This window comes from Oncorhynchus keta, chromosome 2 (genome assembly GCF_023373465.1).
Source record: "Oncorhynchus keta strain PuntledgeMale-10-30-2019 chromosome 2, Oket_V2, whole genome shotgun sequence".
Lineage (NCBI taxonomy): Eukaryota > Metazoa > Chordata > Actinopteri > Salmoniformes > Salmonidae > Oncorhynchus > Oncorhynchus keta.
The window spans coordinates 62019245-62046027 of NC_068422.1; positions in this window are offsets into that span (position 1 = coordinate 62019245).

The window sequence follows — 26783 nt, forward strand, 5'->3', positions numbered from 1 at the left end:
CCAAAAAACTTGATCACCGACATGCAAAACACCCCGGGACTGCATCAACAGTGGACCAACAAGACCAAAAGACAGTCCCCAAGCGGTACCCCCCTCCAACTCAGTGACATTGGCACACAGCAGCAGATTTGACTCGGTATGTCAATGACTTCACCGTGCTTGTATATGCTACTGTTAACATTATTTTTATATGCATATATAGTATTATCCATTCGTTGTAAATTATACGAATAGGCACAAAAGGGGAGAAAACAAGAACAATAATTAAAGAATGTGGTTGCGTTAAATGGAGAAATCCCTCCCTCCCGCCAGCCACCATCCACCCCCCTCCTTTTAGTTACTGTCGTGACTTTACTTTCTTTAATCTGATGACTGCTATCTCTAATGAAGTAACTGTGTTTAATTGTTACCCAATTAAATGAATCATGTAACAATTAACTCATTGGGATTTGGGGCACCACTGAAGAGGTAGTTTAAAGGTAGGTGAGTTTATATCTTCACCTTGTGTTGAAGTTCAAAGTTCCAACAATTTCAAACGTGTAGCTCCCACCTCACATTTCCTGATTTATGTTCATTCTAAAACAGACCTTTTATTCACTCTGGGCAAAAAGGACAGTTCCATCAGGCTGACACACTCTCTGACCTCACTCAGGCCATGGCTACTTTTCTTAAATTGTACCTTTATTTAACTAGGCAAGTCAGTTAAGAACAAATTCTTATTTTCAAAGATGGCCTAGGAACAGTGGGTAACTAACTGCCTGTTCAGAAAGATAGATTTGTACCTTGTCAGCTTGAACTTGCAACCTTCCGGGTTACTACTCCAACACTCTAACCACTAGGCTACCCTGCCGCACTTACTGTGCAAAGGTATATGTTAGCAAGTTATATCTTATGACTCTGAAAATCACATGCATATCTTAACAAAAATACTTTCATAATTTTTCAGATTATATGCCCAACGTATTGAATTTGTTATCTTTACAGACAAAGGAGATATACTTTCCAAGTTACAGTATTTCATTTTTAATGACATCACAAAATAAAAATCAATATGACATTCATTTGATATAGCTCCCCACTCACCATTCCCCACATTCTTATGTTAGAAATATTGTTCCAGTATTCACTTTTGAACGTGTTAGAGTTTCAGCGGGAAAAGCCTGTTAACAAAGACATTCATTTTGTTCATACTGGAGGGGAGAAAGAGTCCCCTTCTGCTGTAATTTACAACAGGGTGTGAACTGTAAACCCCCACCAGCTCCCTCTTCCCCTCTACTGTGGGTGAGAGAAGGTCTGGTTATTGTCAACCATTCCCAAGCTGATCTGACCCATTGTGATCCTCACAGGACAGTTATGACACTACTATGATGCCAGCTAAACACGATAACATTTTCCATCACAGCATCTCTGTTGAAATAGAGAGCTCAACATTTTCTGTCATTAAGTAATGGAACAGATGGTAAACGGGATTGTTTTTGATATTAAAATGGAGAGCACACGGCAGATCATAATCCAGAATGATTTTACCCCTGAGCATTCCCACATCATATGGATGAAGGTGCCCTGAGTGAGAGTACAATTGGGTGATTGTTTGGCTTTGATTTTGTACAATTTCTAGGGAGTAAAATGAGTTCTGTTAACAAAATTAAAGTGAATCATTTGGTAATTTGGATTTCTGGAAGATAGGGGTAAATTATGGCATATTGTTTTCCAATTGGGAACGTTGTTGGATGATTGATATTTTTTTCCACAATTCGTTGATTGAAAGCATCTTGAATGAGGCCTTTAGTAAAAAAAACTATTTTCTAAGCAGTACCCTCATGCAAGGGATGAAGGTTAAGCTTCATTTCCCAAGGTACCCCATTAGCATGTATAGCCAAAAGTAATTGTACATAGGAAAATAATGAGGTGCCAGGCAGGATGTGCTTTTGTTGGATGTCTTGGAATAGAAGAATACCCTCATCCCCAAAAATGTCTGAAAGTGTGTACACTCCATTGTCATGCCACAGGGGAAATGAGAAAGGGCGCTCTCTCAACGGGAGACCGAGATTATGGAAAATTGGTGATTTGAGATACCAGTTGGGTGTGATTCAACAATTATTTTCAGCCAGATGCCAACCAAAAATTGAGTGAGAAATTATAGGGCCAAATCTTAATTTTGATTGCTTTAGAGAAACATTGGAATAGATGAGGTAGTGTAGTCTGTGCGGATGCTTATTTTTTTGTCTTCTATGGGACGCTTCTGAATTTAGCTAAATTGCAAGAGGACGTAGAGCAAATGACCAAGAGTCTCATTGAAGGTTTTTGAGGCTTACACCTGAGTTGTTTTGTCTCTGTAATAACAACAGTTTAATTCGTTTTCTTTTTTTTTGTTCCTCCAGATACATTTTGAGATTAAGGAATTTTCATCCAGTAGACATCAGGTGCTGCTATAGGGATCATTAAACTGAAAAAAAAGTTATGTTCATTTTAACCACTGAAATACACAATTGAAATTAATAGGGAGATGTAGCCCATCCAGTGGCGATTTGTGTGTAAAGCGTAAATCTTGGTGGGGGGAAAAAATGGAACGTGAGATGCAGGCCAGCAATGCCACTACACAACACTACACAACACACCACTATACAATACACCCCACAGTAGTGGAGAGGGTAGCAAGTTTTAAGTTCCTCGGCATACACATCACAGACAAACTGAATTGGTCCACTCACACAGACAGCATCGTGAAGAAGGCGCAGCAGCGCCTCTTCAACCTCAGGAGGCTGAAGAAATTTGGCTTGTCACCAAAAGCACTCACAAACTTCTACAGATGCACAATCGAGAGCATCCTGGCGGGCTGTATCACCGCCTGGTACGGCAACTGCTCCGCCCACAACTGTAAGGCTCTCCAGAGGGTAGTGAGGTCTGCACAACGCAGCACCGGGGGCAAACTACCTGCCCTCCAGGACACCTACACCACCCGATGTTACAGGAAGGCCATAAAGATCATCAAGGACAGCAACCACCCGAGCCACTGCCAGTTCACCCCACTATCATCCAGAAGGCAAGGTCAGTACAGGTGCATCAAAGCTGGGACCGAGAGACTGAAAAGCAGCTTATATCTCAAGGCCATCAGACTGTTAAACAGCCACCACTAACATTGAGTGGCTGCTGCCAAAATACTGACTAAAATCTCTAGCCACTTTAATAATTAAAAATTGGATGTAATAAATGTATCACTAGCCACTTTAAACAATGCCACTTTACATAATGTTTACAATGCCTACATTACTCATCTCATATGTCTATACTGTACTCTATACCATCTACTGCATCCATCGCTCATCCATATATTTTTTTACGTAGTTATTCTTATTCATTCCTTTACACTGTGTATAAGGTAGTTGTTGTGAAATTGTTAGATTACTTGAAGCACAAGCATTTCGCTACACTCCCATTAACATCTGCTAACCATGTGTATGTGACAAATAACATGTGATTTGATTTGATTAGTACACCTAGTTTGGTTTTAATCCAGAGAGGTTAGAAAAAGTATCTAGATCCTGTATGAGGCTGTGGAGGTTTTCTAATTGTGCATTTAAAAGAAAACATGAGTCATCAGCTTACAATGATACCTTTGTTGTTAAGCCATGGATTTCTAATCCCTTAATATTTTTGTTGGATCTCATTTAATTTTAACAGCTAACATGTCAATGGCAAAAAATAAATAGATATGCCGAAAGCGGACAGCCTTGTTTTACACCTTTTGACAATTTAAAACTTTCTGAGATGTAGCCATTAATTACTATTTTACTCCTAGGTTTACTATACATAATCTTAACCCATTTTATAAGAGATTCTCCCAAATTGAAAATAATCCAGGAATGTATATGTAAACTCAAGTCAGCTATGAAAACAAGGCTTGGTTTCCCCAATATTTCATAGTTTTGTTGTTTCCAGTAATTGTCTTATATTATCTCAAATGTATTGTCCATGTAAAAAACGTGTTTGATTAGGATGAATAATATCTGACAAAAGCTTTTTAGTTCTATGCGCCACACATTTAGCTAGACTTTTTGCATCAATACACTGAAGTGTAAGAGGCCTCCAATTTTTAAAATGGAGTGGATCTTTATATATATACACCACCTGAATCCTGTTTCAGTAATAATGAAATCAGACATTCTTGTTGAGTGTCCGATAATCTACAATTTATGTGGAAGTGGTTAAAACATGCAATAATGGTCCTTTGGGTATATAAAAAAAAATTCGTATATCTCCACTGGTATGCCACCCAGCCCTGGAGTTTTAACAGATTTAAAGGCTTTAATTGCATCAAGAAATTCCTCTTTTGTAATTTGGCCTTCACATGAGTCTTTCTGTACAGCTGTTAATTTTACCTTACTTATAGGAAAGAAATCCATACAATTAGCTTTGGTTAGTGGAGATGGTGGAGACTGAAACAAAAACATATGCTTAAAGTACTTTACTTCCTCTTTCAAAATATCGTTCCGTGATTCATGAGTAACTCCATCATTTGTATAATTTTAGTTTTTTTTAAATGCTAGCATTTCTATGTTGAAGATTGAAAAAATAATTTGATGCATTTTTCCCCATATTCCTTCCAGTTCTCTTTATTTGTATAATCTATTACACTGAATCTTTCTTGAATAAGTTCCTCCATTTATTTTTGTTTTTCCTCTAACTTACTCTGAGTCTCTATGGTAGATTGTTTTTATTGCTTTCTGTCTGTACTGTTAGTCCTTCAATTTCCTTTGTTAATATGGACTCTTTTGACCTAAATTGCTGTATTTTTATAGATGAGAACTGAACTGCGTGGCCTCATAGGGCGCATTTAAAAGTGTCCCATAAAATAAGGGGATCTGCTGTACGTATGTTATGTCAGAAGAATTCAGTTATAAATTCTTAGGTCCTAGTTAAAAACAAGTTTTCATCCAGTAGGCTTTGATTAAACTTCCAATATCCTCGCCCACGTGGAAATTCTTCAAAAGTAATATATAACTATGTGATGATCTGACCGCATTCTGTCCCCATCAACACATTTTAAAATGTTGATGCCAGAGAGAATGTCATAAGAAAGTAATCAAGACAACTAGCTTGGTTAAGCCTCTGCCATGTATATCTCACTAGGTCAGGGTATTTAAATTTCAGACTATTGATGATATACCATGGCCTCTTGTGCATTATGCCTGTATTGTCTGATTATCTCACTGTTTTAATATCCAAACATTCATTTAACGTTTAAACATGTTTCCACTGTGATGATAATCATCAACACTTGGGAGTAGCTTTTCAAACAAACCTTTATTACTTGTTATGACATTTGCCTAATAATGATACTATTTGCCTGCTGTTTTCCGAAAAGCAGGAAATTAGTATGAGCAGCATTGAGGCAAGACGAGCATCTCCCTTTCAGACCTTTCATTCTCTTTCTTCTTCAAAGGGGCAGGGTGCTTATGACACTGAGATGAGAGTCTTGTATTCCTGAACCTCTTGCCGCAGAGTCTTTCATGCTATCACCCACATTTATGTAACAGTGTCAGCGCTGCGTTCACCCTGGTTTCAGAAAGACTTTGAGCAACTTTCACAGTCAGTGCTGAGTTCTGACTCTTTACCTGGTTACCACAAAAGGAAATAAAAGAACATGTGAGTGCCTCCTCGAGTGATGTGTTGCAGTGCCTACCTTCTCCTCGTGAAAACTAGCATTCAAACAGAGCTTGCTCACACTGGCACACACGCACGCACACGTGTGCCAACACACTGAGACATAAAATGTACCTCTAACAGTGAAAGTTCTAAAGCCCACAATAACTTTGTTCATGAGATTATACCTGGCCTCTACAGGATTCCTTATGCATTTGGCAATTAAGGACACCTGTATAATTGCCAAATTAGCTCATCCATCATTTAGGATTAAAAAAATAAGTTAAATCAAATCAAATTGTATTAGTCACATGCACCTTACAGTGAAATACTTACTTACGAGCCCCTAACCAACAATGCAGTTTTAAAAAAATCTATGTAAAAAATACAACTAAGAATAAGAAATAAAAGTAACAAGTAATTAAAGATCAGCAGTAAAATAACAATAGCGAGACTATATACAGGGATGTACTGGTACAGAGTCAATGTGTGGGGGTTAGTCAAGGTAATTGAGGTAATATGTACATGTAGGTGGGGGGCAATGCAAATAGTCTGGTTAGCCATTTGATTAGATTTGATTCTTTACCGAGATGGCATAGCAGTTCAGACGTCTTTTGTCCTCGTCTTGTCGTGTCCTGTATATATATATATATATATATATATATATATATATATATTTATTGACTGTGTTTGTTTTACTCCATGTGTAACTCTGTGTCGTTGTATCTGTCGAACTGCTTTGCTTTATCTTGGCCAGGTCGCAATTGTAAATGAGAACATGTTGTCAACTTGCCTACCTGGTTAAATAAAGGTGAAAAAAAATAAAATAAATAAAAAGATGTTCAAATAAACCAGAGCATATTTTCATAGGTGTTTAAATATAATGTATTGCATTAGTGAGTCACCACACCATACATCTTGTAGTCCTTGGTTTTGTCCTGATCTCCGATGTGAAAAGGTTACCCAACATTTGAAGTGAGATACCTATGAGTTAATGTTTAAGAAGTTGAAGAAATATAAAAGGGGCGAGGCAGATGCTATGAGGAACAACATTATGTGAAGTTTTTTTTTTGCATTTTTTAGCATGGTATGTTTCAGGGTGGATTTCAATATGCACTACATGACGTTCTTGTATGACATTATAAACAGCATAGCCACTTGTAGCCGTATTCAATTATAGCCATTTGATTTCACCCAAAAAATGTGAGCCATGTGAGATGCATTACAATTTCTTGAGGATTAGATAGGATGTTGACAGCAGTAAATACTGTTTGATGGAGGTACTGTGAGTCAAAGTGGAGCTACATCAGAGTTCTATTTCATTTTTCAAGGCTAGATCATACCATAATACAGCAGATGCTAAGGGCCTTTCAAGAAAGATGTTGAATCTGGCCTGAAGACGAATGAAACTTGTTGTAATGAATTATTGTCAATATCAATTGCCAGAGTATCTTGACATACAACACACATGGTCTTTCACAGCATATTGTGATTGTACACCATAATCACCTAATAATATATGAAAATGATAACCTGGAAAGGCCTCACAGCTTAAGTGCATTTCCGGCTCTCGGTTCTGTTCCCTATCACCTATACCCCACTGTGCTCTGTGAATCAGAAGAGGAAAGGTGAACAGCATGCCTGTGAAATGGAGAGACATTTAAACACAGCTTTTCCTTTTCTAATTGCTTACAGGCTAATAACGTTGTTGCTTTAGCAAACATACTGTTCTATAGAAACATTATAAATGTGTTCCACGTTGTTTAACAGTCCACTGTCTTTATTTTGCATCCACAGTAGGTCCCACTGCTAACATTCATCTAGCCCCATTTTGTCTTTTATAATTCTCATTATTTTATCTGGTGAGTTTCATTTAGATTGTAGCTCTTTCTCGTTTCTGTTATTTATCTCACTGAAAGGTTGATCTCTTTTTCATCTGCTTTGACTAACGGCAAGCTCATCGCTTGTTATATTTGACTTATCTGACAAAACAGTGTGTTGTGTAATTTCAACGCAAATGATCTCATTAGCTCCCTTTGATATAGCTCGTGTCGGCTTGAGAGAGATGAGGAGGAGTAGGAGGAGAAGGAGGTGCATGTCGGGGAGAGGAGATAACAGTTTGCCTGCTCAAGCGCAGGGTTCAACGGAGTGTTTTAAGGGAACAACCTGTTTTCTCTCGATAAAGTGTATGATTCATAAACCACAAAGGGCATTTCTGCCTGTATCTTGATGTAACTGCAGCCATGTTTCAGGTTTGACAGGTCATTCTCCATGACAAACATGGCTTTAAACAGAGATCTCAGTGACAGACATGGGGGTAGGGGACAAAATTGGTGGAAAGAAAGTGGGGGGAAAATGGGCAGGCAATTGTTCTGAGAGAAAGTGCAAAGTGAGCGCAATATGGCAGGCTTAAAGACAAAAGTTCAAAGGTGAAAGTAAGTCTGAATTGCATCAAAGATATAGTACAGCATGCAATGAATACAAGCTCACATTCTCACACACACCTATCACAGAAACCCACGTTGTTCATTAATGCGGTATCTCACAATCTCTTTTTTGTTCTTGTTTAATTTCACTGTTCTGAGGCGATAACTTTATAGCTCCACCAAGTGTTAGGAGGAGGTATGGTGAAGACGGAAATGAACAAAGAAGAAATACACAATGTGCATGTATCCAAAAGTACAGTTTCTGGGAGGTGAGGAAAATAGTGGGTGCTCTAGTAATATGTCTGTGTTTTGTATAGGCATTTTGTAAATAAATAAAAACGAGTTTTTTTTTGTATATGTATTTTTTTTTTTACATCATCACAAATGTCCACATACGGTTATACTGTTTGTATGTGATATTGCATGTCAGAGTACCACTTCAAAGAAGGATTCCAATACTCTGGTAATTTTAGGTCAGCCTGGCCCAGTCTGAAAGGAGCACATTTGAGAGGTATTGAGCTAGGTCAGTGAGCTCTACCCTCTTAGGGATCACTGTGCCCTTGTCTATTTCCTGCTCTCTCCAACCCCTCTACTCTGCTCTCTACTAGTCAATCTTCCTTCTCATATTTTTTTTCTGACTTCCTCCTGCCTACTGCCTACTGAAAGAGGAGTCACAATTGTAGCATGGCTCTGAAGAAGTCTGATGAAATAGAAAACCAAATACATTAGGTGAAAGGTACTACCCGTACTGATGAATGCCAAATCGACCAGCAATCATGCTGTTGGGGAAATTGATCCCAGTCATTTCTGTGGTGCCGGTCAGCGTGAGCCCTGCTGCCAGCCCCATTGCAGTAGTATGCTCTGTGATATGTCAGTTGTCACACATGTTATCACAATGTCAGTTCCAAGGTTGTAGCTGTTCATGCAAATGTTGGCTGATTGTGATAGTTCTAATCTAAGTGGATTCTGCCTACAGAACCCTGTCACATTTACTCATGTTGGTGTTGGTCTTCTGGGTTTACAGTGTAAATAATACAGTTGTATCGTTCTGCAAATTACCAAAGAACGTATCACTTATTCATTGTACCGTATCACAAGAGCTGCTCAAACAATACAAAAGCTTTTAATAAATCAGTCTTTTGTTTAATGAGCTTGGAAGAGTAACAGATCTGAAAATTAACCAACAGTGTTTTTCCTGTGAGTGTCCGCTTTCCCCTCTCTCCCTCTCTCTGCAGAGAGGGTGAGCTGATGTTTTTTTTATTTTTTTACTGTCTCTCTTTTTGATTACTCGGAGCTTGGTTCTACTTCCATAAAAGAATGAATGTGTTCATCGGGAGTCACTGGGAGATGTGGCTCACCAGGAGACCCCATGAGAAAATTCTGGAGCTTTTTTGACAAATGCATATGCACAACGGAGGAGGCTTACAACGCAGAGGTGAGCCCAGGCGGGTCCACATGCAAAACACGTGTGCACGCACGCACGCACACACACACACACACACACACACACACACACACACACACACACACACACACACACACACACACACACACACACACACACACACACACACACACACACACACACACACACCTCAAAAGTAATTTAGACGATCGAAGAGCAATGGGAGTTGTGCTATATTTGAGCCCTCCACAGTAGGCCTACAGTAATTGAAGACATGTCACGTATGGTCCTGGATTTAATTGGCCATTTTAACTCTCAAATGTCATTTGAAGTGCCGTTTGGAGTCCATCTAAAATGTAAACACACAGCAGTTAAGTGACTGAGTGAACGTCACAGCGCAGCGCTCCTCATTCGCTGCTGCCTGTATGACCCTGGCATCCATTTTCTGCCTGGCTGAACCTGATTCTGATCTTTGACCACAGGGCTCTGAAACTACAGGTAGAGTATTCCTTTAGAGTGTGTGGTAGAGAAACCGGGAGACTGATACCCAAGGTATGAGAAACCTTAACCTCAGTTTCATATCTAAACCATGATGAGAATATAAAATGAGAACAGATATTTTGGTATGTTTTTTTTAGCTAGTGAGTAGTCCTCTGAGTACATGTGCTCTGTAAATGTAGTCATTGAATAAAATGATAACCACATAGGCAGTAAGTAGGAACAGTGGCAGATTTAGGTATAGGCGACCTGGGCAGCCACCCAGGGCGGTATCTTGCCGGGAGCGGCACATGTATGGTATGTTAGTATGGTATGTTTCAGGGTGGATTTCAATATGCACTACATGACGTCCTTGTATGACATTATAAACAGCATAGCCACTTGTTCGGCGCCCACACAAAAACATAGGAATGGTGACATTTGCCCCATCGGTTTTCTGTCGCTCATTTGTACGTCACGTCATTGATATCATGTCACCGTGTGGGACTGTGGGTCAGTTAACCTTGTCTGAGTGGGAGCCCTGATTCTAGTTTGTGAGCTAGGCAGGCGACTGCCTGGGAATGTCTCCCACTCAGAAGTACGAGATGGGGAGGGGTCGGGGGTAGGTTGACCTCAGGTCTCCCCACTGGAAGTCCGAGGTAGGGTGGAATCTATCAAATAGCGCACCTCTAACTTTGTACAGTACTAATGCAATGAGTAAAATCAGTCACACTACGAAATGTTACCAAATAAACCACAATTCATTCATAATACTGTTGAATATGTAGTTTCACAGACAAATTGTTGAATTTTATTTTCTGTTTTGTGCGAAATCGTTAAGAATAATATAAAACCAGTCTGCACACCACCACGGTGAATTGGTTTAGTCTTGATTCTTAGTTGACAGTATTGGGGGATGGGTAATGTATTGATGCTCGAGTGCCAAATCAATAGAAATTTGTTTCTATTTGTCTTTGTAACTTCTTTTTGATATTGATGAGTCTTATTTTTATATATATTTGTATATCTATATCGTTTTAAAATTGTAGGATTATATTTATTTGTGTTGTTCCAAATGTCTGAATAAAAATGACAGTTAATGCAGAATGGTGCTTTCTGGGGGGGTCCGTCCAGGGAGCCATACAAACCGGAACCGCCACTGAGTAAGAATGTTTGTATCTGATATCTTCAGAACCCACACCACAGTGGATGATTATGTCATGTGCTGAGGGTGGTGGAGGTTGTTTTTATCGTTTTATAACCAGGAATATATCTTCCATATTCTTCTCCTTATAGCAAGCAGTTCCCCTTGTAGTACTGTCCAGGGCATATCGTTTTATTGGCAAAGGACCCAATCCTGCAGACGGCTGATCGCTCCCTCAGCCCACCAGTTGTGAAGTTAATAATTTTAGATCAGGCTAAGAACATCACCCAAGGGGATTCTGGGGTTCTGCTGTCGAGGGATTATTCGAGTTTGGGGAATACTGTCCCTTTATCTCTCCCCAGCTTCTTTACAGAAGCTCCTCTCGGGCTGCCTGTCAGTTCAAAGCCCTTGAGTTTCGATGGTTTTATCAATGGTGATCCTCCCACTATTACATAGACCCCCCCATCTCTCTCCACCTTCCCTTTTTGCTGATAATTCCTCATTGTGAGAATGAAAAAAGTTATCACTGTTAAAACCTGGGTAATTTTGAGCTTCACTTAGTAATGGTTCCTTTTTTGTGTCTGTGGCCCTTGTCCCACATTCCAACCTCGCCCGTACCAGTATGCTGACATGATCTGTGCTGGAATAATATTATTCATTTGTGAATCGTGGCCTATTCTCAGCCAGCAGCACCGGCTGGTACAGTGAGACAGCAGTTTGCAGCAAAATGCATCTGAGGGCCATTGTACTTACCAAAGGTTATCGTCATTTTCTTCTCATCCCCACTCTATAAACTCATCCTTTTCTCGACAGAGGATTAGCACATGTATTATCTGTGTGACCTCAGAGCTGAGGGCCTGAGGGCCATCCTGTCTATGGTTTTTAATTCCCCAGGGGACACAGCAAGGAGGGGAAGCAGTGTCAAGTGGAGGGTAAGCAAACCAGACCATGAGCTCAACATATCTGTATGGGGGCAGAGAAAGGGAGAGTGACAAAGGGCTGGATTTTGATTGGCAATTATAGTGGAGCCCAGGCACAATGAGGCTGTGGATTTTATTTTTGTCTCTCTGTCTTTTAATCACATTGCGCGCCCTCTCAGACAATGAATTAATGTCCCACTTTTTCTTCTTCTTTTTTTTTCCATGTGGCTTTAATAATGGTGGGTAATACAATTTACAGGCACGGTCTTAAAATTTAAATAAGGAGACTGAAGAAATGAAAGGCTCTGGACGTCTGTGGAGAGTTGCCGGTGCAAATGGGAGAGAGGAAGAAAGTGTATCGGGATATGATAACCACACACTCTTCGATGTCAGTTCAGGTAGGTTTTTAAGCACACTATTTATTCGCTGCAAGTGTTACCCTTTTATTCTTTTGTGGTTGGGGCTGATCATGATCAAAAGACTCAGATGAATCATGTGCAATTGCCGTAGGATTAAAAAAAATGAAATAAATAAAAGGTTTTACAGTTTTACCTTTTGAAATCTGAAAAGTTGCTTCAGAATAACTGACAGAAATACTTCCATTTAATTGATTGCTAGGACTAGCAAACCACTAGCTAGCAACACTAGCTCTGTTCTGGCTGTCTTTGAAACACTATCACTATATGTAATTATACTCAACATCCCAGTTCTCCATATCAGCATGGATCCACAGAGAGAATCCGTGTTATGTTGGTAAACCGTAAAGGCAAACTGAACTCGAATTAAGCTCTAGTCTGCATAGAATAATGTGCTTGTAAGGGTTCTCGTCCTCCTCTTCTGAGAAGAAGTAGCGAGAAGTATCGGAGGACCAATGCGCAGTGTGGTAAGTGTCCATAATGTTTTTTAATAAAGACAATAGAACACTCGAACAAAACAACAAACGATGACGTGAATATACAAAACCGAAAACAGTACCGTGTGGACCAAACATGGAAAACAAACGCCCACAACCCAAAAGTGAAACCCAGGCTACCTAAGTATGATTCTCAATCAGGGACAACAATTGACAGCTGCCTCTGATTGAGAACCATACTAGGCCGAACTCAAAAGCCAACATAGAAAAACAAACATAGACTGCCCACCCAACTCATGCCCTGACCATACTAAAACAAAGATATAATAACAGAACTAAGGTCAGAACGTGACCGTGCTGTGATTATGTTGGCAATGCAAGGGTTAACATCTAGCAACCTAATAACGTCCCTGTCCAATACATCATCCCCGAATTCGATTAAAGCTGTGATTTATTTATTTGTTTAGCAGTGAGACCCTGCTGTCATTATTTTCTCTTGTAAATAATTCAATAAAAATGTCAGCTCCCTCTCTAGTCTACATTAAAATGATGTGTAATAAAGGCCATACAGCAGCACATGGGTGCAGTGCTCAGGACTAGCACAAGAAGTAACAATAACCCTTGTTCTTAACTTCTCTCCATCTATGGGCAGCAGTAGTCTTTTGATTGCTACTTCTGGGGGACAGAGAGGCAACCACCAACCCATGTGTCCCTCTGCACCTCTTCTTTCTAAGCCGGCCCACCAGGAGCCAGTTCTAATCTCCTGTAGGTATGTGGAAGGCATTGGAGCGTCTGGTTGCAAAAAAAAAAGCCATTGGCACTCAGGGGACCATTTCTCCTCTAGAAGTGGCTGCTAGACAATAATTGCGGCAAGTCTGGTAGGTGAGAGGGAATATGACAATCTGAGATGGCAAATAGATTTTTGCTCTGCATGGAGCTGAGGCTCACATAAACAAGGAGAGAAAAAAAATAGTTGAATGGGGAGAGGAAGCTGGTGTTCAATTGGGCAGGGTGGTATTGCATCAATTCCTGTTGCAGAAAACATACAAGTATTAAAGAGAGGTATTTCAGACGCCTCTCAATAGGAATGTTTCATCACACAGACTATAATTCCCAAACAATGTTGTTAAAACAACCTTTCCTTGCAAATTAATATAGTTTCCCGTTAAGATACATATATTCGTTTTTTTTACTTCAACTGCTTGGAAACTATGGGGATTCATACAATTGTGGCACTCCATTTCAAAGATTCAAAGAAACTTACACATAGCTTTCATAGCAATCAATACGGCATATGTATTGCTTCAGTATGGTGGAGGCCTGACATTTTTCTTATGCGTTTTTCTATAGGAGTCGTGTCTCATTGTGTTCATCCAACATATTTTCTCTTGCGGGAAACCCATTGTCTCAGTAAAAAGCATCTCATTTTATTCTTCGACTTGTTTACTTGGCTTACTGTGACTGATGCTTGCTTTGTTGAACAGTTGTGGAGCGTGACAGTGCTGTGCCGAGCTTGTGTAGTTTGGCGAAGAAAGGGAGAATTCTACATTTGATGTTGGGGACTCTTTCATATGAGACTTAATGACTCATCGCCAGCTGCCATAATTGCTCTTTCTGATTTTAATAAGAAATTGGACATAATATCAGCTTAATGTGCAGTGTCGTGAACACTGCTTTTTAGAAATGCTTTCCTTTTTAGCTATGATAATAATGGTAATTACAAAGATTATGCTTTAATTGCCAAGGGGGATAAATTACGTTTTTTTCTCTCTCCCCTATCTACCAGCTCTCTCATTGTGTAGTCTTGCAACAGGTTGCATCAGACATTAAAGGAATATTTGAACATACAAATTGGTCATATGCAGCTACAGCAATGTCAGAATTCATCAAATAATTTCAGATTTTATTCAACCTGCATGAAACTTTACTGTGAAGACACAATTTTCATTGAGGTTCTTGCAATTTCAGATTTTTTTTAAAATCAAAAAACTGATATCATACATATGTATCTATTATTACTGTTTGTTAGCTGTAACCAATTATTGAAACAGAGCTGTCTGGATGTAACACACAAAATAATATAATCTACAGTAACTAGATTAGTCTTATTATCATCCATTTGTTTGTTTGTTTCAACATGTACTGGATGGAACATCTGAAAACAATGTTCGACCTTGGCGTTAGTTATTTTTGACAGAATTCAACCCTGGGTAAGAAAGACCAGTGTTGGCAATTATAATTGAATCTTATTATGTGCTTCTTTGAAGAAATAGGAAAAAATATTGAAGAAATAGGAAAAAATATTTACACAACGGCACACACGCTCACATAAACACACCGAAAGATTACACTGTCATACAAACCTAGGCTGCACATTTTCCTATTCCAGACCAGTAATTATGAACTTGGTGCCATCTGTTTGACAGGCTCATTCCTCTCCTCTTTGAGGATATCTGACGGGAACATCACCTCAGAGCTGGGGTGTCAGCTTTGAAAACTGTCTGATGGCTCTTCAGAAAGAGACCTCATGCCCTGTGGTGAGGTGAAAGCCTATTGTTTTGTTTATTTAATATCAACAGTGCCGCGACTATCTCAATAAAGGGCCATTGGGCTTCTTTATCTGCGTTACGGCACCGGGGATTGGTGTCATTGGAATTCTCCCTATTCAGGCTTTGAAAGCATTTTCTCCTGAAGCATGTGAGGGGAATACAGTTGAGTTGTTGCCACAAAGGGCATTGCATTAAAAAGCCATACCTCTGCTGGGTGACCTTTCACTGCACTGGGAGGTTGGCAAATTCCCTTTGGACACCTCGTCTGGCACTGTGATGGGAATGGCTCATGTGGTCAATAGATTCCAAATCAGGGATTCAAGGTGCAAAGTCAAAGACCATCCAGGCAAATGGCAACTTGTTTTTTGAGCCATTTCTATTGAAGCTCTCTCTGGGTGACTAGATGGTATGAATGCATGTTGGGGGCAAACAAGACTAAACGTATAAATTAAGACCCCACAGGAACAGAGGATGCTCAAACTGCTTCCTGCTCTGTTGCTAAGACAGATTTCCTCTCGAGTCTGTGCTCATTCAAGTAAAGTAAGCATTTCACTGTTAGTCCACAACAGTTGTTTACGAAGCACGTGACAAATAGCATTTGATTTATTACATTTTATTCTAAATGCATGCTTTTTAAATACATGAATCTGCCCTATGTACTGTATCGTCATACAAAGTATTACATGGTTTAATATAGATTTAGCTTATTATTTGCGAAGCCCTTTAAAATTGATTTGTAGATCTTGATGCAGTTTCATCTTTCGATCATGGGGTGCCGAGGATGTCAACGGATTTCATTGGGCATGTACTAACAGCCAGGGCCGGCCCCAAGCATAAGCGGCCCCAGGTATATATATATATATACTTTTTGGAACTCAATCTGTTGAGAGTTAGAACAGTAGAATACACCAGTTTCATTTTCAAAATGTGTTTGCAAATCAGCAGTGTTTTTTTTGTTTGGTCAAATACTGACAGTTACTCAGTTAGCCCATGTCAGCTAACAATTTTTTTGATTGGTAAATTAGTCTAGCCGGGCCTCCTGAGTGGTGCAGTGGTCTAAGACACTTTACAATTGGAGGGTCTACATTATCATTATGAAACTGGAACCTTACAATTTTCTGAATTAACAAGGGGGATACATCAAACATTTCTTGCCTCATTATAGCTTGTAATGTGTCAGTTGTAGGTTTTAGGGTTTGAAGATTGAGAGAAAAGAACAGGAATTGCACTTAATCCTGTGACAATTTAGCGTTTCAGCATGCATGTGACTTAATGAGTCATGGGACAAGATGAATAACCATACATATATCGCTGTCGAAATTTTTAAAAAGATGCTTCAAAATATGCTTAATCCTGTTCTTAAATGTTTTGAAGGAAAGCATTACTGTCACATTTGTTTCCGTAAATACATGCTGAATCTGTGCATTTCTCTATTGTATTTGACAATGAAACGTCATAAACAACATTATGTTAGACATCAAAATTGGATGTATTTGGTACATACTGGAGAATAATTTTCCCACTTGAGATGGTAGCATCTTTTCTACATAATGATGACTACCACCCTTCAGGGATCAGGACATTATTTAATATCCTTTCTTGTGGTAGGCCTACAGACACTCTCTTCAAATGAGCTCACTGACTCAGTCACACATTAGTATATCAGCTCGATAGACACATAGTAAGACTGACTCTAATATATGTATTCAACGTTTGTTTGTGTGACATAACAAAAGGAATTTTATGAACATCTCTTAAGGCAAATCATTGTTAGTTGCCAGGCTGCTGTCCATCATTATCCCTGTCTCTTTCAGTGCACATTATCAATATCATACAATACCCAAATGTGGTTGAACATATCCTGACGCCTTAATCAGAACTGGTTACAGAAATCATTTTCTTTCTTGTGGAATCTTCCAAGTTTCTTATGTCTGCGTGGATGTACCTTGTCTCATGAACCATATCTTATGGGCCTTATTATTATTAAAACAATTACATCAGTGTTCACCTCAAGCTAGGCTTAAAGTGTTTTTACCTTGTTAAAACAGCACGTTTTTTTTATAATTAAGATTCCCTGCAGCTGTTGTTGACCTATTCCTCCTCGCAGAGAAACTGCTTTGCAGGGAATCCAAAGGAAGAGTTCCCACCTCAAATGTTAATCAAAGTCTCTTTCCTGAACTGTTAGCAGCATGAGTGGGGTTGGCGGATGGTGAATATGTGTGAAAAGAACGCAATCTTTGTACTTGATCTATTTTTCTCCCCCTGTTCACTTAGTGAGGGCATCTCACAGTCAGGTACATTTGGGCCTTAATGATGTCATGGTGAGGCCAGCTCGATGCTGAGCTGACCTTGATGAACACATAGTTTGTTATTACAGATGCAATTCTGTACAAATCATTGAGGCATCTATTGCAGGCGTTATTAATACAGTTCTCTAGGAGCCCCGATTAAATATACAAACATGCAGAAAGACTCAAACTCTTGGCATGCACCAACCACCTGAGAGTTGGCACTACCTACTGTATATGTATATGACTAAAGAGTTCAGCACTGACACTGTAATGACACTTTTTGCTCACAGATGTCCTTGTCAGCCAAGAAGATAGCATTAGCAACAATGATCAAATCAACTGAAGATCTCAAATTCACTAGCCTCATATTCGGCTGTGTGTATGTAAGATCCCAATATGCCCGTCACTTAAATGAACTGTCAGAGAAGAAACAGATTCTACCAAGAGAGTTGAAAATCAAATATGAGTATGCAGAATACTTAGAAATGCCAGAATATACAGAATATATATCAGATGGATATATTGAACAAGCATATCCCTAGACTCAGGCAACAAATAAATGAGTCAGGTTCTCTCTCCCTCTTTCACCTTCTTACTTCCTCTCTCACTCACACAGCTGCATGCACCTGCACAACCGTAAGTATAGCCACTCTCAAATACACACACTACTGTAATTCACGCACTGTTTTGCCAAGTGTGTTGTGTGAGCCAAAGTGAGATAGGATTAGGCAACAACAGAGCACAGCAGCCAGGGAGAACATCTGGCCCTCATCAGGGTGGATCAACAGGGGGTTTGGAACAGGGCAGCAGATGGTGGAGAGGTTTCCACACAATGGGGAAAGCCTCCCAGCCCAGACCCACAATCCCCGACACACACTTAGCCTCTCAACTACTCCCGGCTAACAAAGACAGACCCATAATAACTCAATGAGCATCTTTCTACCTCTGTCATACTCCAAAAGAGAAGAGCATTACACATTCACACACAAATGCAACCTCGTCCACTTTGGAAGTTGTGGCAAGCTGACATTTTCAAGACCACTTATTTGAGGACCTAAAATGAGCAATGTTGAGAGAGAACCAGGTACTTGATGGCAATAAACACGAGGGTTTGCTTTGTTTGATGCATTTTTTATAACCTTTACGTGTCCCTGTGATTTATCTTTGAGCTAGAACACCATGCACAGTTCAGGAAAGTGAAAGGAAAAGCGTTATATAGCATAAACAAGGGCACAGCAACTGATTTTCAGCATCCATGAGATCTATGTTATGGACAGCCGCCATTGTCGCAGCCCCTATTACCAGCCTGTTCAACCTCTCTTTCATATCGTCTGAGATCCCCAAGGACTGGAAAGCTGCCGCAGTCATCCCCCTCTTCAAAGGGGGAGACACCCTGGACCCAAACTGTTACAGACCTATATCCATCCTGCCCTGCCTATCTAAGGTCTTCGAAAGCCAAGTCAACAAACAGGTCACTGACCATCTTGAATCCCACCGTACCTTCTCCGCTGTGCAATCTGGTTTCCGAGCCGGTCACGGGTGCACCTCAGCCACGCTCAAGGTACTAAACGATATCATAACCACCATCGATAAAAGACAGTACTGTGCAGCCGTCTTCATCAACCTTGCCAAGGCTTTCGACTAGGTCAATCACCATATTCTTATCGGCAGACTCAGTAGCCTCGGTTTTTCAGATGACTGCCTTGCCTGGTTCACCAATTACTTTGCAGAGAGAGTTCAGTGTGTCAAATCGGAGGGCATGCTGTCCGGTCCTCTGGAAGTCTCTATGGGGGTGCCACAGGGTTCAATCCTCGGGCCGGCTCTTTTTTTCTGTATATATCAATGATGTTGCTCTTGCTGCGGCCTATTCCCTGATCCACCTCTACGCAGACGACACCATTCTATATACATATAACCTCCAAACGAGCTTCAATGCCATACAACACTCCTTCCGTGGCCTCCAACTGCTCTTAAATGCTAGTAAAACCAAATGCATGCTTTTCAACCGTTCGCTGCCTGCACCAGCACGCCTGACCAGCATCACCACCCTGGATGGTTCCAACCTTGAATATGTGGACATCTATAAGTACCTAGGTGTCTGGGTAGACTGTAAACTCTCCTTCCAGACGCATATCAAACATCTCCAATCGAAAATCAAATCAAGAGTCGGCTTTCTATTCCGCAACAAAGCCTCCTTCACTCACGCCGCCAAACTTACCCTAGTAAAACTGACTATCCTACCGATCCTCGACTTCGGCGATGTCATCTACAAAATTAGTTCCAACACTCTACTCAGCAAACTGGATGCGGTTTATCACTGTGCCATCCGTTTTGTCACTAAAGCACCTTATACCACCCACCACTGCGACTTGTACGCTCTAGTCGGCTGGCCCTCGCTACATATTCGTCGCCAGACCCACTGGCTACAGGTCATCTACAAGTCCATGCTAGGTAAAGCTCCGCCTTATCTCAGTTCACTGGTCACGATGGCAACACCCATCCGTAGCACGCGCTCCAGGCAGGTGTATCTCACTGAACATCCCTAAAGCCAACACCTCATTTGGCCACCTTTCGTTCCAGTTCTCTGCTGCCTGTGACTGGAACGAATTGCAAAAATCGCTTGAAGTTGGAGACTTTTATCTCCCTCACCAACTTCAAACATCTGCTATCTGAGCAGCTAACCGATCGCTGCAGCTGTACATAGTCTATCGGCAAATAGCCCACCCATTTTTACCTACCTCATCCCCATACTGTTTTTATTTATTTACTTTTCTGCTCTTTTGCACACCAATATCTCTACCTGTACATGACCATCTGATCATTTATCACTCCAGTGTTAATCTGCAAAATTGTAATTATTCGCCTACCTCATGCCTTTTGCACACAATGTATATAGACCACTTTTTTTTCTTCCTATTGTGTTATTGACTTGTTAATTGTTTACTCCATGTGTAACTCTGTGTTGTCTGCTCACACTGCTATGCTTTATCTTGGCCAGGTCGCAGTTGCAAATGAGAACTTGTTCTCAACTAGCCTACCTGGTTAAATAAAGGTGAAATAAAATGTAAAAATCAGCACATAGTTTCACATGGAGTTTACATGGGAGGGGGGGATATGGCATTTTCATAAAAAGGTAGGTAAATGTGGTAATTTAAAGTGTTAATTTCCTCATTTATATAAAACATGACTTTCTAATTAAGCAATTATGTCATTTAAATGGCCGTCAAACTAGAATTGGCAGGGGAAATTGTATTGCTCGTGCAGTGAGTCATTCCCATTCAACCTCTAGTATCTTACACTGTCAAATGTCACAGCCCTCTTCCTCAATTACTATTGGAGGCCTAAACCAAATTGGTTTGAGTGAGTAATCTGTGAGCAATCCGTGTTTGCTGAGGCTAAGGGAATGAGACTGAGAGGCTGTAGCAGCCCTGCCTCCAGGCAGCTGCTTTCTGCATTCCAGAATCGAGCAAGAGCAATTAACAGTTCTATTGCCTTTTCCCCAGCACTTGACTGTGTTTGCTGTGTGCCATTAGCAGCGGGTATCACCTGTCAATGGACGCTCAGTCTCCCTGCCTCTACCCAGCCCCCAAGCCTCGAGCTGTGATTGATGACAGGTCAGCCAGAGACAGCCCTCTGAATTTTCTATTCTTCCACAGGGAAATTGCTCATTTCTTAGAAGTCCATTTCCATTTTTTGCTACAAGACAGCGTGCTAAGTTTATATATGACTCTGGTCCCGGGCGCTGAATTGTGATGAATTGTGCCACACATTGGACAGGAAAAAATATTAATTTGTGGAACTTTATTGTTTGCTTTTTTTCCTCCTTGTCAGGGGGCCTACTTACAACAAAATGTAAATTTAAGTTGGCATGACATTCTTATTCAGATAAACGCAACGGAGCCTTCCCTGCGGTACCTACACAGTTAAGACTGTCACTTTGACATTGTGTTATTACTGGGGTCTCTAGCTTTTTAAAATACAAAACTTGTATCCTATTTGACGCGGCATTGGCTTCAAAGGGGTTATTTGTCATCATACAGATTTATGCTGTCATTCGGAGACATTTATATCACTTTAAGCTCTTCGGGTGTTCTACTTGTGGATAGCAATACCTCAGTGACAACAGCCTAGAATGAGACTGCAATGATTGTGACTGCTTTAATGTTAAAGCTATGCTCCAACAAATCAGCATCTGGTGATGAGATGTGGCCTATACCAATGCTATTGACTTTAGTAATCTACAGGTTCAGTATAGGGAGATGGATTCTTTTTCCCCATCCGGATTTGGAACAGAAATAAGTAAACATACTTTGAGAGAGATTTAGAGTTCTACGATTGACAGCGTTATCCATCTCCACACCTGCGGACGTTCAGAGAAGCAGCATTGCACAATTGAGTACTGCTTTTTCTACCCCGAAAAAAATATAAATAAACTTGCCCTCTGTAGTTCTCTAACGTATTATTTACCTCCATAGATGTGAAACAATTCCCATCAGAATAGATGGTGAACTACTTTTCTTTGAGTGTTGAAATACGAATGTTGAATACTAGCTGACAGGGTTCCAAAGGTTTTGTCCCTTGACGCCCTGATGGTGGCAAATCGATTCCTGACACCCCTGCCAGCAGTGATCTTGTCATATCCCGACATGGAGGTCTGGAGAGCAAGAGACCATAAAAGCTCTCATTGCATCCAAAAAAATAAGTAAATTCATACTACTGAACACACTAAAATAGATAAGGATTCCAATGACTGCATGGCTAGTGTGTCCAGAAGTGACCTAATTCAGCCATCATTATACTGTAAGTACATTTTCGTCCTACAAATTGCCAATTTCTTAAGCTAACCATGGTCCACCTGGGGGCAGGAAGAGTATGTTTAAACATGATTTACAGCAAATTACTTCCACTGGAGGGCACAGGGCTGCTGTACTGAAATCACACTGGAAAAGTGTAATGAGAGTAGTATATGTAGAATATGAGGATACAGTATATCATCTTTAGGATACCTTGGCTCTACAGTATATGTCCAATCCTAGTCAGACTGGTTATTCCACTCTTTTACCCACACTACAAACTAAACTTCAGAGGCAGCATGAGTCTACAGAAGTATGAATGAGGTTTGTGTCAGCGCTTTCTGGGGCATAAGGGCTTGATGCACATGTAGTGTTTGATGACGTCCACATTACACCCCATTGTGAGGAAAAGTGCTGAGTTAATCACCTGGTCTAGAGAGCAGACGTTAGTACTAGTGGACCTTGTTTCCCAGAGCCTTCATAGTGTGACGTGTCTTTAAGTGTTTCCCAGAACACTATGCAAACGCCCTCTTTGCATGGTTGTTTGGGAAACATTTAACGATGATAGAACATTTTGTAGATGCTAATGCCTGCAGGAAATGAAGATGCAGAAAACGAAGCCCTGTTAATTTGTGTCTCTTTTAAGAAGGAGTGTGATTGGTGAATATTGACAGTGCAGGCTAGAAGTTTTGGTCGTCTGGGTTACAAACCCACATTTTTTCATGGTCAATTAGTTTTGATCTAAATTTTGACAAATTAACCCATTTTGTAATGTAATTTGTAGCGTACTATCGTCTTTATACATAATCGATTCCTACTATTCCTCTCGCCCTCTTTTTCTCTCTCGCACACACCCACCCACTCACACACACAAACACACACAAGGGAGCTGACAGAATGCTGTTCCCCCGCCTCCTGAGTGCCCTTCTCAGAGCCTCTGTCAGGACATCTTACTGCTGCCCGGTCTGAGAAGGCCACACAGCTTTGTCACCTAAAGAAATAAAAGTCACAGTTGATTTACCTGACGAGGGCTCTTTGTTTGGGCTCCCCTTGACCGCATACTGTATACCTTTTTGGGCTGGTGCAATGTTCCCTCCTTCCTGCCCTAGCTCTTTCCTTATTCAAAGGGTGCTCTGTTTTGGCAACAGTTCAGCTCAGTGGTGCTCAATCTTTTTAGAGGGTGATGTGGATTCTGAAGGTTCCCTGTGACCACCCACAACCCCCCCCCCCCTCCTCCTCCCAGCCTCACACACAGTCAAAGTGACATTCCCTCAAGGTTGTGGTATGCAATGGTTGATCACTTGCATGACAAATAAACTGTATTTATATGATACAGAAAACCCTAGCAGAACAACACATCTGTAATGCACAGTGTAGATGTCTCTTGGAAACAATTAGATTTCAACTATGTATGTGCCCTGTGGTCTTGGCAATGCATGGGTCACAGCCCTTGTCTCGTCAGATGTGTCTGCTCCTATTCCCTCCCTTTAGTTCAGAGCCAGGCTCAGGGTTTTGCTTTTGCAGTTCACATAGTTTAAGTGCTCACGTCTGTTTTTGCCTCTACAATGTCTTAGACAGCTTTGTCCATGTAATGTTAAAGGTCACAAGGCATGTTACGTCTGCATGTTAATTGCTTTGCAGTTGCTTATAGCATTGTTGGCATAACAAACTTTTCCTGGACAGCTCCGTTGCATCATCCCAGAATCAATTGTCTAGGATCAAGGTCATTGAAAAGCTACATTGAAACTAAAACGAAGGGATAATGGTAAATCATTCACTGGTATTGGACATCAAAGATACTAAGACTTTCAGTGAGCACTTCATGGACGTGTGATGACATTCAAGGCACATTTCTGTCTCATGCTCATTATCTGCATTCGAACCCAGACTAAGCCGACCATCGGCTGAATCACTCAGATTTCCTCAAGTTTATGTCCTGATGTAATTGTGTTTTATCGATTCGGCTTTGCCTTGACACCTGGATATCTCAGTAAATGGGCTGCAAAGATACAGTGGGTTTACCTGTATAAATAAAAATAATTCAATGTAGGTATTACTTTTCTGAGACTGACTTTCAAGTGCTGATCCCCCCCTGTAAGTGTTATTGATGTTACCAGACAGCAGGCTAATGGGGTCCTATACTAATGCCTTGTTAACCGACTAGGCTGGGCAAGCCCTACTGGGCATTCTCTTCTAAATAAAATGTATGGAATATATTGCGAAAACATTAAATTACTGTACATATTTGTAATCTGGTCCCACATGTCATCTCTGGCACACAAAGTTGAATCTTCTCTGAAATTGATCGTATGCTAACATGTTTATGATTTTTAAAAAACAGAATTGCCAGAATTACATTCCCTAATTTGCAAATAAATTCATTAAAAATCCTACAATGTGATTTTCTGGATTTTATTTTCTCATTTTGTCTGTCATAGTTGAGGTGTACCTATGATGACAATTACAGTCCTCTCTCATCTTTTTAAGTGGGAGAACTTGCACAGTTGGTGGCTGACTAAATACTTTTTTGCCCCACTGTATAATACAATAAATTGTCATTTCTTATCTCCAATTCCTTTTTTTCTGTTATTTTTCTTGAAGTGTCTTTCATGGTTCCCAGAATGGTTCGTAAGCTGCAGTCTGTCACTGGGACCAAGAGTCACAGGGCTTTGAGAGTGGAGCTGAGACTCCATAGGGTCCTGAGATTGCTTTTGAACACAGATCTACCTGCACACTCGCCAGTAGTCGCTATGTACATCTTAAAGGCGTCCTTAAAGTGCCCTCTTCCTTGCTGCAACGAACGGGAGCACGCATTAAGGGGATAGCTTAAAAGGCACGTAGAGCCATTGTGTGTGTGTGTGTGTGTGTGTGTGTGTGTGTGTGTGTGTGTGTGTGTGTGTGTGTGTGTGTGTGTGTGTGTGTGTGTGTGTGTGTGTGTGTGTGTGTGTGTGTGTGTGTGTGTGTGTGTGTGTGTGCGTGTGTGTGTGTGTGTGTGTGCGTGTGCGTGTGCGTGTGCGTGTGCGTGTGCGTGTGCGTGTGCGTGTGCGTGTGCGTGTGCGTGTGCGTGTGTGTGTGTGTGTGTGTATGTGTGTGTGTGTGTCTCCAAGGTAATTCCACAACAATGTGGATGGACTTCAATGACATCCAGAGCATTAATGATAGATGTAAGTCCCAGTTCTCAGTTTCATTGACTGTCCAGTCAACAACTCAAGAGGCTTTGCCCTAGTAACTCCCTCAACCACAATGACATCGCTGTAACTAACCATCAACTGGAATTATCTTACTCTGACTTTAGAGCAGACACATTCTCCTTCCCCAGAGGACACATGGCTAGGGCTTGACTGTCGAAACTACTCCCCTTTGTATTTGTATTTATTACGGATTCCCATTAGTTCCTGCCAAAGCAGCAGCTACTCTTCCTGGGCTTCAGCAAAATTAAGGCAGTTTATACAATTTTAAAAACATTACAATGTTAATAACAATTTCCAATTCATTTTTCTCAAATAAGTACTTATATAATACCTGTGGTTGTCTGCCATGGTCTGAAAAACAACAAGGAGGAGGAGGCAGGGAAACTTATTGTAGAGCGAATACTTTGTCCTACCAGTGAACGGGATTGGCCCTTGGAGAGCTGAGCAGTGTCTGGCAGTGAAGTCAGGGGGAAAAATGGTGTGGCAGCATAAATTTGCACCTGAGCCCAGAGAAATCTGATCCACTGTGCCAAGCACATTCTGATGGCATCTGTATGCTCAGAGTCATTCCTTTGTCACACCAGAGGAAAAACACATACGTGTTCGTGCCTGCCTGTGTACGTGTCCGTTAAATAGAAACCGTTGTTCCAGTAACAAGGTACAACATGTGTGGCTCTTTTCCAAGTACAGAGGCCCACAGTAATATTCTCCCTCCATTTATCAATATTTTCCAACTGATTTCCCTGACCGTATTTGCATGTTTTCGGAAGCTTTTAAAAATTAAATTAAATATGCTACTCTGTATCGTTAAATATAATGTTACACAAGGGTGTCCTTGGGTTGGAACAGGGATATTGGAAAAATGACCCTGAGTAATAGAGTGTAGAAGTTCGTCCTAACAACAGACTGTGAATCTCTTGTTATTGAGTGTTTCATATTGGTAAGAGTTTAAGTGTTGTCGGAACTAATAGAGCTGGTGCTGCGATTGCTCCCTGGGGCAGGAAGAGGCAATACTCAGAAACTAAATCTGTAGGAGGCTGCCTTCTGCAGAGCTAACTGATGGACTTTGAGTAATTAGAGCTGCAATTTCC